Source organism: Filicampus tigris, chromosome 2 (assembly GCF_054856515.1).
Source record: "Filicampus tigris isolate MCC_2025a chromosome 2, RoL_Ftig_1.0, whole genome shotgun sequence".
In the NCBI taxonomy this organism is placed as follows: Eukaryota; Metazoa; Chordata; class Actinopteri; order Syngnathiformes; family Syngnathidae; genus Filicampus; species Filicampus tigris.
In genome coordinates, this window is record NC_141218.1 from 28275175 (window position 1) to 28287525 (window position 12351).

General features: G+C 39.6%; 1 protein-coding gene across 4 annotated transcripts in view; it reads left to right on the forward strand.

The window, feature by feature from the left end:
* Positions 1-2608: 2608 nt before the first annotated feature.
* Positions 2609-12351, forward strand: part of fam13b (family with sequence similarity 13 member B) — a 71784-nt gene continuing 62041 nt past the window's right edge. For 3 of the 4 annotated variants that reach the window (XM_086023230.1, XM_086023233.1, XM_086023232.1), the window contains exon 1: positions 2783-3076. The gene's annotated coding sequence lies outside the window, so the exon portion shown is untranslated. The other variant, XM_086023231.1, reaches the window with a different exon arrangement.

Sequence of the window (12351 nt, forward strand, 5' to 3'; positions counted from 1 at the left end):
TAACCCAACTGTTTTTAGAGTGTGATGTGCAGTGTTACTTTTACTTTTTGCATTTAGCCCAAAAAGTTCAATTTTGCTCTCATCTGTCGAGAGCCCCTTCTTCCACATGTTGTTGTGTCCCCCAGGTGGCCTATGTCATATGTCAAATGACACTTTTTATAAATTTCTTTTAAGAAATGGCTTTCTTCTTGCCACTCTTCCATAAAGGCCAGAGTTGTGCAGTGTGCGACTAATAGTTGCCCTATGGACACACAGTAAATTTCATAGGGTACATATTACTCTAATCGAGGACTATCATACTCTGAAAAAGACTATATTTGGTCCCAGTCTAAACAGAGTAAAATGTACACTTGGAAGAGAGTCAATTATGTGTCATGTGTCATCTTCCACCCCGCTTATCCTGTACAGGGAGGTGCTGGAGCCTATCCCAACTGACTATGGACGAAAGGCGGACTACACCCTGCACTGGTCAGCAGACGGTCGCAGGGCACACACACAGACACAGTCACTGAGTAGGAACCGACCCCTCGCTGACCACACACAACTCAGGCGAGTGTACCTCTAGTAGTCGTCAGTGACCCTGAGAGTCAATTATTCACAATAAATCTTACTCAAAGTAGTGGATTAATTATACTCCAAACTATTAAAATCAACTTTTATTGATGAGAACATAAGTTACTCTACCACATTTTACACTGATGAGAGTAGGGAGCGGGGCCTCATGTACTCTAAGGGAAGAGATTTTGATCTAATATGATGATTTACTCCCGCTCTAGTGGGCTGTTTACTTTTGCAAGCCACTGTAAATCTTAGATCTACATCTTAAATTTCGCTTAGGGCCCCAATTTGGTCAGTTTGAATGTGAAACAATTAAGGAAACTTGTACGCTGCCTAATCTTTCCCCTGGAAATGCTCGATGTGCGGCCGTGCATATGGACCATTCACAAAAGTACTTTGAATCAAGTTGCCCACCAGATGACATTGTATAGCGCTTGCATAAAGAATTGGATGTTTTGACCAGATTTTATTCAGGCTTTAACAATAATATCTATGTGTATTTTTTATGAAAATGTATAAAAACACAGGCCTACTAGTTGAAACACGGCATTCTGATTAATTTTGCGTTTGTGGAATATAAATTAAGCAGCAAAATGCACTTTTATCCATCTCCGGGGGCGGCCATTTTGTCTTCTGTCGACTGAAAATGACATCACAACTGCTCACAACGACCAATCACGGCTGACCTGTTTTCTGAATCTCAGCCGTGATTGATCGTTGTGAGCAGTTGTGATGTTATTTTGAAGTCGACAGAAGACAAAATGGGCGCCCCGGGAGATGGCTAAAAACAAGTGGGTGAACACAGAATCCCCTGTTTCAACTACTGGGCTTGCATAGAACATATTCTTGAAAAAAAAAATGTTTGCCTTGACTTCCGCTTTAAGTGTTAATAATAAAAATAATTACAGTAAAGTCTAAAAAAGTGCCATATAAATCTGATATATATATATATATATATATATATATATATATATATATATATATATATATATATATATATATATATATATATATACAAAGTAAGATTTTACACTATAGTGCTTCATAATAGGATCCTCCACCAGATGGGAGTGTAGAGCTACTGGGAATGGGTCACTATCAAAGGGCGCGTTACCAAATACGCTGCACACTGCTTCACTCTGACCGTTCGGAAAATCGGTCGAATTTGCCGTTCGCAAATTCAGAGTGCACCAAAAACGGACTGCCAGTGCGCGCACTAGGCGCTTCTACTGGTAACACGGTGCGCCAGTGCGTCAAGTAGCACAGAGAGCAGTTCAAGCACGAGCTGCTGATTGGTTTACATTACATAGGCTGCGTTCGGAAATTACTGGGAGCGGAGCGCACTCTACTTCTCCGAACACACAAACACTCAGCGTAGTGCACGAGCGTTCAGAATGAATTTCCGAACGTGCCCAAAGTGACCATTTACCCAACACCTCCAAACCCCAAAACATATGTAAAAAAACATAAAGGTGTTTAACTCTATAGAATTAAAACATATAATAATACGCTATAGGCTTTAATAAATGCAGAACAAATACATACAAAAGTTTTTCACTTTACGTTAAAGTGCTTGCGAGTGCGTTCAGTCTGTAAAGATATTGTGTCTAGAGTAGACCAACATTCTACGTATTCCATACCTTTACATGATTAGAAATGTGAAAATAAAATAAAATAAAATAAAATAAAGCATCTGTAATGGCCCAACAAAAAGGTTACCATGTAAAGCTATCTCAAGGCAAATCAACCTGTACAGTTCATAAAATCAAGTTACATTTTTTCGCAAGAAAACACACGTTTTTACAGAATGTAAAGAAATGGACAATACATTCATCTATGTGTTTTCAGAAAACGTAATTTTAGTTAAAATATGCAGTGGCGGTGAATAGGCGCGCTTGTATTTCCATGTTGTTAATATTTTAATTTTAAGATTGTTGCATGAACAGTCGAACAAAGCAAACTGTGTTTTTAAGTGTGCGTGCCTAAAGCGTGACGTCAGCTACGTGCAAGTCCCTTTGCTCGACTCGCAATTTTTCCAACAAAACCAAACAGAACATTCAAAGCCACAAAGTAAAAAAGACATTTGTGACCCAGAAACGAGTCAAATCGTGCCGCAAATATTGAACTCTGGTCAATGAGGCGGGCGGGGTCGTACTTGGCATCTGCCACCATCTGCCCGCTCTTCTTGTGCTGCTTTTGAGAAAAGGAGGCGGGGTGAGTACAGCACTGTCCCTGGTGGGGTGTGTGAGCTCGGCGACGACCTGCAACAGCAAAGCGGACATTGAACAGGCGGCTGTTCCATTTTTTTGTTTTGTTTTTTTTTGTTTTTTTTTTAGCAACAGCAGCAGCATCTTGAGTGCGATGAGCCCGACGTGTTGTCTGCAGAACCCGCTGTGAACCTGCGTATTTTTCTTCGTCACCCAACCCCCAACCAGAGCCAAACAGACAGCGGGCCATCCGGCAAAAGCAAGCCGGAAATCGATGCTCCTCGGCCCGCGTCCGTGCTTGTTTTGACCTGGTAAGACAGGCGTTAGCTCGCCATGCAAATAGCTTAGCCTCTCCATTCACTATAAACGGTGGCTAAGTGGTAGCCTCGCTAAAGCTTAAGATGTCAAACGCCGATTGACGCTCGGGAAGCGGTTGTGTACATATATAAATTCATGTCTAGTGTTAGTGTTTTTATTACGGCATCCTGTGTGTGGTCGTTGTATTTATAATGGATCATTTATGGTTTAAATTGGGTATTCTATGGAGAGCTATCTGCTAACTAGCGGTTAGCCAACAGGGGTTAAGGTTCGTTCCATCACATCTAAGCAGGGCAACGCAGAAAAATGCTTTGTATATATACACGGCCGCTCTGAGAGAAATTATGAATATGTTCTTCTGTTTAACAATATTAATAGTCTGAATCAGAGGTTTTTGACGTTTCGTGTGCGTTTAAATGGATTTTTTTTAAATTGCACCTGTCAGGTTTAAGTTTTAAAATGAAGCGTTCACTCGGCGTTTACATTGCGACAATATTTTTTTTACTCTTTATGTTTATGTTGCTTTTAGTCGTCCCTTAACATTGCTGTAATGCGGTTTTTAAATTTTTTAGTAGATGCACACTACACACTTTAAAATCAGTCGTTTGCGATTCAAATCGGGGTTTTTCGCTGGGAGCTGACTGCTAGCTCGCGGTTAGCCATAATGGTGGTATAGGATAGGGTCGCTCCATGCAAAAAAAAAAGAAAATTTAATCCTATGAGTCAGTCTAATTTTCATGTGGAGATTTTTTAAAAAGAATTTCATCCCAGTGGCTGGTTATTGTTTTGATGATTTCCGAAGGTTGAGGTGTTCTGACCTTTCTTGTGCGTTTAAACGCATTTTTACGTAAAAAAAAAAGTAGATTTCACTGCGTTTCCATGGCAATATTGTTTAAATATTCTTCTTACCGTGATGATGATTGTTTCTTCCAATCGACTGTTCCCCTGTTCGTGTATTTATATTGTCATTTTAGTTGATATGTACACTTTAAGTGAACTTTTTAAGTTTGATTATTGATGAATTCTTGGTGTTTTCTTGGATTTCCATGCCTTTTTGCCCATCCCTTCCTTTACGTATTCATTACTTTTTCCCTGTCATTTCACATTATTACACACAACTTAGTTTCTAAGCTTATTTGTTTTGTTTTCTTTCTTTGCATGCATGTAATGAAATAACATCCATATTTAGTATATTTTTGTATATTTTTAGTATATTTGAAAATGTTGCTGTGTTAAAGTGACACTTGGATGAGTAAAACATTGGCACTTATATAATAGGTTAGCATGTAAAAATTACATCAGTACTAAAATGACCCCCCTCAAAAGACTCTGTAGTCATTTAAGGGCTTTTTTTGTGATTAGATTTACGACAAATTGCCTTGACCCTTTTTGGGGCTGGTCTTGTTAATTTTTCGGTCTCAGCGGTCTACGTCACGGGGAGGGAGACAAGCGTGATAATATTGCTTGTTTTGTCAGTTCTGTTGTCTAAAACGGCGACCGATCACCACCAAAATGCAAATGCACATTACTACTCTTGTCCACTTAAAATTGTGAAAGTATAAAAGTGTTTTGCACAATAGTTTGGATTTATTGTAATAAAACGTGAGCTCATTATGATTGCCGCCACAAAATCAAAAATAGCGTGGTGATCGCTTCTCCACTGACACAGGCTGAAGCGGACAAGAGCATGAATGCGCACACGAACCCCGACTGGTTATATTTCGGACATTTAGCGACGCAAAACTCGTGTCAACTCTTGGGAGGCAGACGGCGATTGGCAGTGAGCAAGCAATCAGGCAAGCATGGATCTTTACTCTTCATGTCGTGGGGTTGCCTCCCAAGCAGTCGTTGTCCGACACCGCTTGCAGCCGCGAGAGTGAAACGGCGTCAGAGTGAGGTAAGACCTCATCAAACACCGGGCGTGTCTTGAACGTGCACATCCGACTCCACAGCTGTGTGTGGCCGCATTGGAACGCTCCATTTCAGTCGGCTGTTACGTTCCAAATTGGACGGCGTGTTGTAGGTCAAAAACCTGTGGCCATTCCTCATCCAAATAAACGTGCACGTCTCCTCATTCCCACTTCAGTCTCTGTAAATATCGTGACTAGTGTTAAATGCCTCGCTCGTCCTAGCCGTGGTCAGCAAAGAAGCAGTGTTTGGTTTTTTTGTTTGTTTTTAAAGCAAAGAAGCAGTGTGCGCTTGTCCCAGCATAAATCTATGTAGTTCATGCCCACTTCCACATTTCCTCATTCTATATAAATCAACCACGGAGAGGTTCATCCTTTTGATATGTTGAAGTGGTCATTAGTAAGTATGTCCACATAAATTTTGGTGCCAATTGAATACCGTTTTTGGACGTTCTAAGCAATGAAAGTACCGTACAATGATTTCCAATGGAGAGTTTGTAATCGGTTCCTCCAATGACTCCGACTGAAACGGGCGCTATGGACTGTTGCACGCGGGAGAGTAGGGCGGCGGCACTAAAGAGGAGCAAACAAATATGCAAACAACCACCTTTACCTTAGCCAGGTGTCTAAGGTGAAAGAAGCTCGACTTTACAACAGCGCTGATTTGCTGGTCCAATTTAAGATCACTGTCCATTATAAAATTATTATAAAAAGTTTGAGACTGTTGGCTTTAGATATGAAGAGAGGGGGCCAAGGTCAACAGGGTGGGATAGAGACGAGCCACTGCGACCGAACACCATAACTGATGTCCTCTAAGCTGGACAAAAGTGGTCTTAAGGAGAAAGCCTCTTTTTTGCTTAGCGGGATAGATTTGACAGACGTCCGCCTAGCAGTGGAAGGAAATACTGTGTTTTCTAAGGATGGAACCCAGGGGCAGCAAATACAATGAGAACAGCAATGGCCCCAAAATAGAACCCTGTAGAACACCATACGATTAAGGGGCAGAGCAGGACTCAGAGGAACCTAGGCTAACAGAAAAAGTCCTGCCAGCTAAATAGGATCTAAACCACTCTAGAGCACATACGCTAACACCCACTTGGTGTTGCAAGCGTGTCAAAAGAATACTGTGGTCTACCGTACCGAAAGCTTCAGTCAAATCCAACAAAACGAGACATACGTTGTCTCCAGTGTCATTTGCCAGGAGGATGTCATTAAAAACACATAGCAGGGCTGACTCTGTGCTATGCATCTTCTTGAAGCCTGACTGGAAAACGTCCATAACATTGTGTTTATCCAAGTAAGATCTTAGCTGTGAGTGCACCACTTTTTCCAAATTTTAGACGTAAACGGCATCTTGGAAATGGGTCTAAAATTTGATAGCACAGCTTGATCAAGGCCATTTTTTTTTCAGCAGGGGTTGCACTACAGCATGCTTAAAATGTTGGGGGACCACACCAAAAGACAGACTGCTTTTGATAATGGCCAAAACCGATTTACCAATTGTCGGGACAATCTCCTTAACGGAAATGTGAGATTTCACAGTTGGGTTTTGTTACAGCATGCCCACGGCCATCGTGAGGACAAGCAGTTCAAAGAATGGATGGATGGGCGTTAATTCAATGAAATACATTTTCAATTATTTTAAATTACTAAATCTAACAAATGTAAGTAAATATTTGTACTTGATATGAAATGCATTAAATTATAAATAAATAAGTACTTTAACTTAAAGGGACAGTTTGAAGAATGTTTAGATTTGTCAATATTCATTCATTTAAAAAAAAAAACACTTACTTTCAATAATATGCCCCATAAATTTATTATATATATATATATATATATATATATATATATATATATATATATATATATATATATATATATATATATATATATAATACAAACACTATTCTTATAATACAAACACTATTCTTATAATTATGATTGTTTCTTACACAGCCATCCCTTCCCTTTGCTGGAATGTTCTAGAATGTTGTGGTGTGTTAGCCAAAAGGGCTCAGAGCCACAAAAACATGACTTGACAGTTTAACTTCTGCAATTAACTCTAATTAGGATTATCATGCCAAGGTTGACTTTTTTTCCACCTCTCCCTGTTTTGAAAGCATATTTCATCATCTTTACGCACTTCCCACACCGAATTGAGACCTCCAGGTTAATGAATGCATATCATCCATTCCAGGGTCAGACTGTGTCTTGTATAAGTTGTAAGTTGTAAGGACAGTGTTTTAAGTGATTTTTTTAGCATAAATACACATGTGAAAAGAAGTTGAACTGCTTTTGAGTTAAAGTAAAACTACTCATTCTTTAAAAGGTGCCTGATGGGCATGTAATGATTTTGTGTAGAATTGAGAATTTTTTTCTCAAACATTTTTGCGTAGATGCTTAATAAGTTTAAAGTGGAAACAAAATAAAGTGCTTATTCTGAGCTTTAATTGTGATAAGAGCTGGACCGATAATTCAATATCAGTATCTATCGCGATTGACACGTGATCGATATCAATACAAAACGCCTTTGATAAAACATTCGATAGAAAACACACCCGATCGCGGCATGGTGCGTGATGTAGACAGCACACATCCGCCTCCAAACACGAAGAAGTTAAACCAACGAAAAAAAAGCTGCTGAACCAACAAAGAAGAATCATTTAAACCACCGAAGAACAAGCAGCTAATGCTAACGGCCGCCGTATGCTATGCGCGCATCGAGTGAGCGAGCGGCGTAACTTCGTTTAAATAAATGACAATGCTTACAATAAAATGATGATATGCATGATAACCCGATTAAACACCCGCGGATGGCGATGTGGTATACAAGTAAAGGAGTTCCCTGTCTTTGACATGCTAGCGCCAGTTAGGCATATCATTCACTCAAGTTAAAATGAAGCAAGTAAAATATGAATGGACTATGGCAATAATGAGTCATCTAAAAAGATAAAGTAGTCGTAAGGGTGAGTGATAAGGGCTAAAAAAAAATTATATATCTATTTAGAAAAAACAAAAAAACTCTATAACGATAATTTGACGCACTTGCACCTGCTTCAACAATATTTAACAATGAAGAACTAGAAATTATGTCTAAATTTACATTGATTTTTTTGGGAATGTTTATATCATTTAAATGTCTCCTATTATTCCATAATTATATGACATATATAATGACATTTTGAGCTACAGTAAGTACTGGTGTACCACTGCCAACTACTAGAGCAATCACAATGGGAAATAAATGTATTTGATATGTGATTTGTGTGACGGTGTATAAGTGTCTCCCAGCGAGAGAAAAAAAAGATGTCGTCATGACAACATCCATTTTCATACATTGGCCACCGATAAATTGAGCGTGTCCTGCAGAGGAAGGATCGCAGCTACTCAGGTCAGAGCATCTTTTTGCCGCCAAAAAAAAAAAACCAAACAAAATGAAGCAACCACTTTTTTTTTTAAAGCTCTTTTGAACAATAGTCCTCCAATTTTTTGACAGTTTTTTCATAGGACAGTGATGCTATACAGTACATTATTTTTATTTGCGTCCAGTTACCACAGAACCCTACTGCCTATTCTTGCTGCCTTTTGTGTAACTTCATATGTGAAAAACTTCAATGAAAAACTTGGATCCCCATCCTTCATATTTTTTTTCGGATAAAAAGTCAAAATTATGAGTCAAATCTTAGGCATTGATCAGTGACGTATAATATTTCTCTAATCATGTTGTCTTTTCTTGCTGCCTTTTGTTCACCTTCAAGGTTGCTGTTCAAAATGTATATTTTACAGATCAAAAAGCATCCAAATTTGGATATTTTTCATTGGGCAACAGTATTTCTTAAATCATGTACAGCTCCCGCATATAACATGGCTCTTTTGTCCAACTTAACGTCTTCTATCATCTGTTCAGTCAAAAACACAATCTCCATTTTCCATTTATCACAGATTTAATAAGTACCTATTTTGCGTTTCATGTTTTCCCATTGCACAGTGAAAATATGCAAATAATGCTGCGACCTATTTCTGATATTTGTTCACTTTCACAAACTCTGCCTAGGGCTATACCCTAGATTTTCTTCTTTTTTTTGTTTATTTTTTTATCTTTTGTGGATATGAAATGTCACAATTTGAAGTTTTTCATTGGACAGCAACAATACACATGCAATGCTGCTGCCTATTCTTGCTGACTCCCCATATGACATATGAAATGATGACATTATTTCCTCTTCATCATTCCCTCCTTCCCTGCCTCACTGTCAGACGGAAATTTCCACACCCAAGCTACACCGGCAAGTTTGTGCCCCTAAAAACAAATCCCGCCGTTCTCAGGCAGACCCGCCGCTTCTCCACTTATTTCCTAAGGGCCCCTCCACTCCATAGCAGACTCAAATAACTCTGAACTCTCCCTGTCATTTCCATCAGTGTGCCATGTGGCAGAGTGACCCTGCAACTGCCTAGAAATTGACAATGAGAATGAGAATGCATGTAAACAGACAGACTCAGAAAGAAGCAGGTTCTCAATTTAATACTTAAAGGGGAAGTCAACCCAAATATTTTTGACTATGTTCTGTGCACCTCCACTAGTCTAAACAATGCATTCTGATTAATATTGCGTTTGAGGAATATGAGTTAAGGGGGAACTCAACCCAAACATTTTTTCGAGAATATGTTCTATGCAGAGGCGGCATGGTGGTCGACTGGTTAGCACGTCCGCCTCACAGTTCAGAGGTCGTGGGTTCGATTCCGGCCCCTTCCTTCCTGTGTAGAGTTTGCATGTTCTCCCCGTGCCTGCTTGGGTTTTCTCAGGGTACTCCGGTTTCCTCCCACATTCCAAAAACATGCATGGTAGGTTAATTGATCATTCTAAAATTGCAAATCAAGCAACAAAATCCACCGATTTTTATCCTTCTCAGGGGGCGACCATTTTGTCACACTCTGTCGATTGAAAATGACATCATAGTTGCTCTGGGCTCAGCTAACAACCAATCACGGCTCACCTGTTCTCTCGCTTTCTAATTGGCTGTACGTCACTGTCAACCGGCGACGTGCTCATTTATCCTCGGAGCGCAGTACACATGGTGCGAAGTCGGCCCAAAAAATCCAACTTGTTGAATATCCCCAATTTGAGGTCGGACGTCCTTCTGAGCGGCCGAGGTCAGGCTGAGCACACCACACACGGCAGGATTATTACGCAAATTTTATTTTTTGAGAGTCGTCCCGACCTACGATTGTCGGGAGGGGAGATTCAGGGCTAAAATCGGGCCGATTATCCTGCCCTGTGAACCAGGCTTAACTCATATTCCACAAACATAATATTAATCAGAATGCCGTGTTTAGACTTGAGAGGCTACATCGAGCATAACATTGTGAAGACAATATTTGCGTTGACTTCCTCTTTAAAAAAAATTACAAAGATGCTGATGCCATGCTGCTCCCAAAATAGATGGCAAAGGCAAAAAAAGCTAGGCTTTAAAAAGTGTGAGTTATTCCATGACACCTCTCTTTCTCGATAGATAGATACTAGATATTGTCTATATGACGTGACGCTGCAGGCTACACTCGGACCACTCCGTTCAAGTCCAAACATGGGCGTAGTTTACGTGACACTTAACTGAGGCTCTCCTCGCGCGTTTCTGAGGTCAGGTGACTAGAATTTTTTTTTGTGCTTTGAATGACATCCATCCATCCGTTATCCAAACCGCTTATCATCACGAGGGTCGTGAGCATGCTGGAACCGATCCCAGTTGTCTTCAGGCAGTAAGCGGGGCACACCCTGAACTGGTTGCCAGCCAAACACAGGAAGACTTAATTATGCTTCAAATGAGTGCGCTAAGATAAAAGTATCTAACCCGGGCTGATTTTATTTAATAAATCTCTGTTGAATAATATGTTCTATTTTGATATAATGGTGGTTTAAATATTTTTTTAGCATACTTACATCATGTATTTTGTTATGATCCAAGGTTTTTGCAGCTAAAAAGGTGCTGGCGAATGAGACCCTGCTGGACTGGGAGTCAGTACCATTACTCTTTATACTATTCATAATAAATGCCATGCATTGCATTGGCAAATGTATCAGAAATGTATTTCTCTTTCAATTGTTCACCTTTATTCAGTGAGTTGTTGTTACTTTAATAGAATTGAAATTAACAAATTGTCCTGAATGTTTAGGCTAAATGGCCCCTAAATACACAAAGCATTTGCATTGTAAACTTGTATGTATTAAATTTCAAGTTTTCTTGCTTATAGACTAGTCGACTAGTCGCAAATAAAATTTGAGACTAGTCGGCGGGCAAATTAGTTGAAATTACCATCCCTAGTTATGTTATACTCAAAGATTGGAATTTTGGATTTTCCAGTATTCACGACAAAATTGTTTTATTTTATTTTTGGCATGCACCTGGTTCTTATCAACTAGGGGTGTTCCGATCAGGGTTTTATGCTGCTGATACCGATTATCCATGAGTGTGGTCTGCCAGTACAGATTCTGATATCGATTACATGGATAAGCTACACACTCTGAAATCACATAAAAGTTTCACACAGCAGCATCTTTGTTTGGTTTGCTGTGAGCCCATGCAGGAAAGGGGGAGGGGATATTAGACTGCTCAAAGGCTGGTCTCTAGTTCGCTGCAGGCTGAAAGTTGGAGCTGCGGTTGATCGTTTTTTGTAATCTGCAATGAAAGGCACTGATGGACATGCCTGATCACGTACTTTCCTGTCATGATTGGTGGCCGATCAATCGGAGCACCATTATTATAAACACATTTGGTGATAAAGCAATTTAAAATAGATTTAAAATATTTTTTGCAGATTTAGAATGTTTTTTGTAGAATATCATCAAATTATCGTTATCGAGTTTTTTGAAAAAATATCCCCATTTTTTTTTTTGGTGCTGAATTTGAACCTTGGATGACGCCAAATTGGATAGAACTTCAGTTTCTGAAATTGCGTGTTGGCCGCAATGTGTGACTTCCCATAAAGCAGGCAACTCAAGCTAGTTCTTCTAGGTACAAACCAGAATTATCATCTTGTCTGTGTTGAGTCCCTTAAAACGTAACTGGCATGCTGCAGCCACCATGCAATGCGAAAAACTATTTTTGCAACTAAGTGTAGTATGTATATGGTTCAAAAATTGGACAAAATCACTTCCAAGAGTTTGCCTTTGAAGGACGCCCGGAAATTAGCCAAATTAGCCTAAAATGGCTGCAGCAAACCAAAATGGCCAACTTCCTGTCTCGCTATCGCTATTTGAGACATTTTCTGGCAGGTCTACTAAGGAAAGATATTTCTACAACAGAATTTAGAATTTGATTTTACGTGAATGAATATAATGACCCTAAAAGTAGTGTTTCAAACCA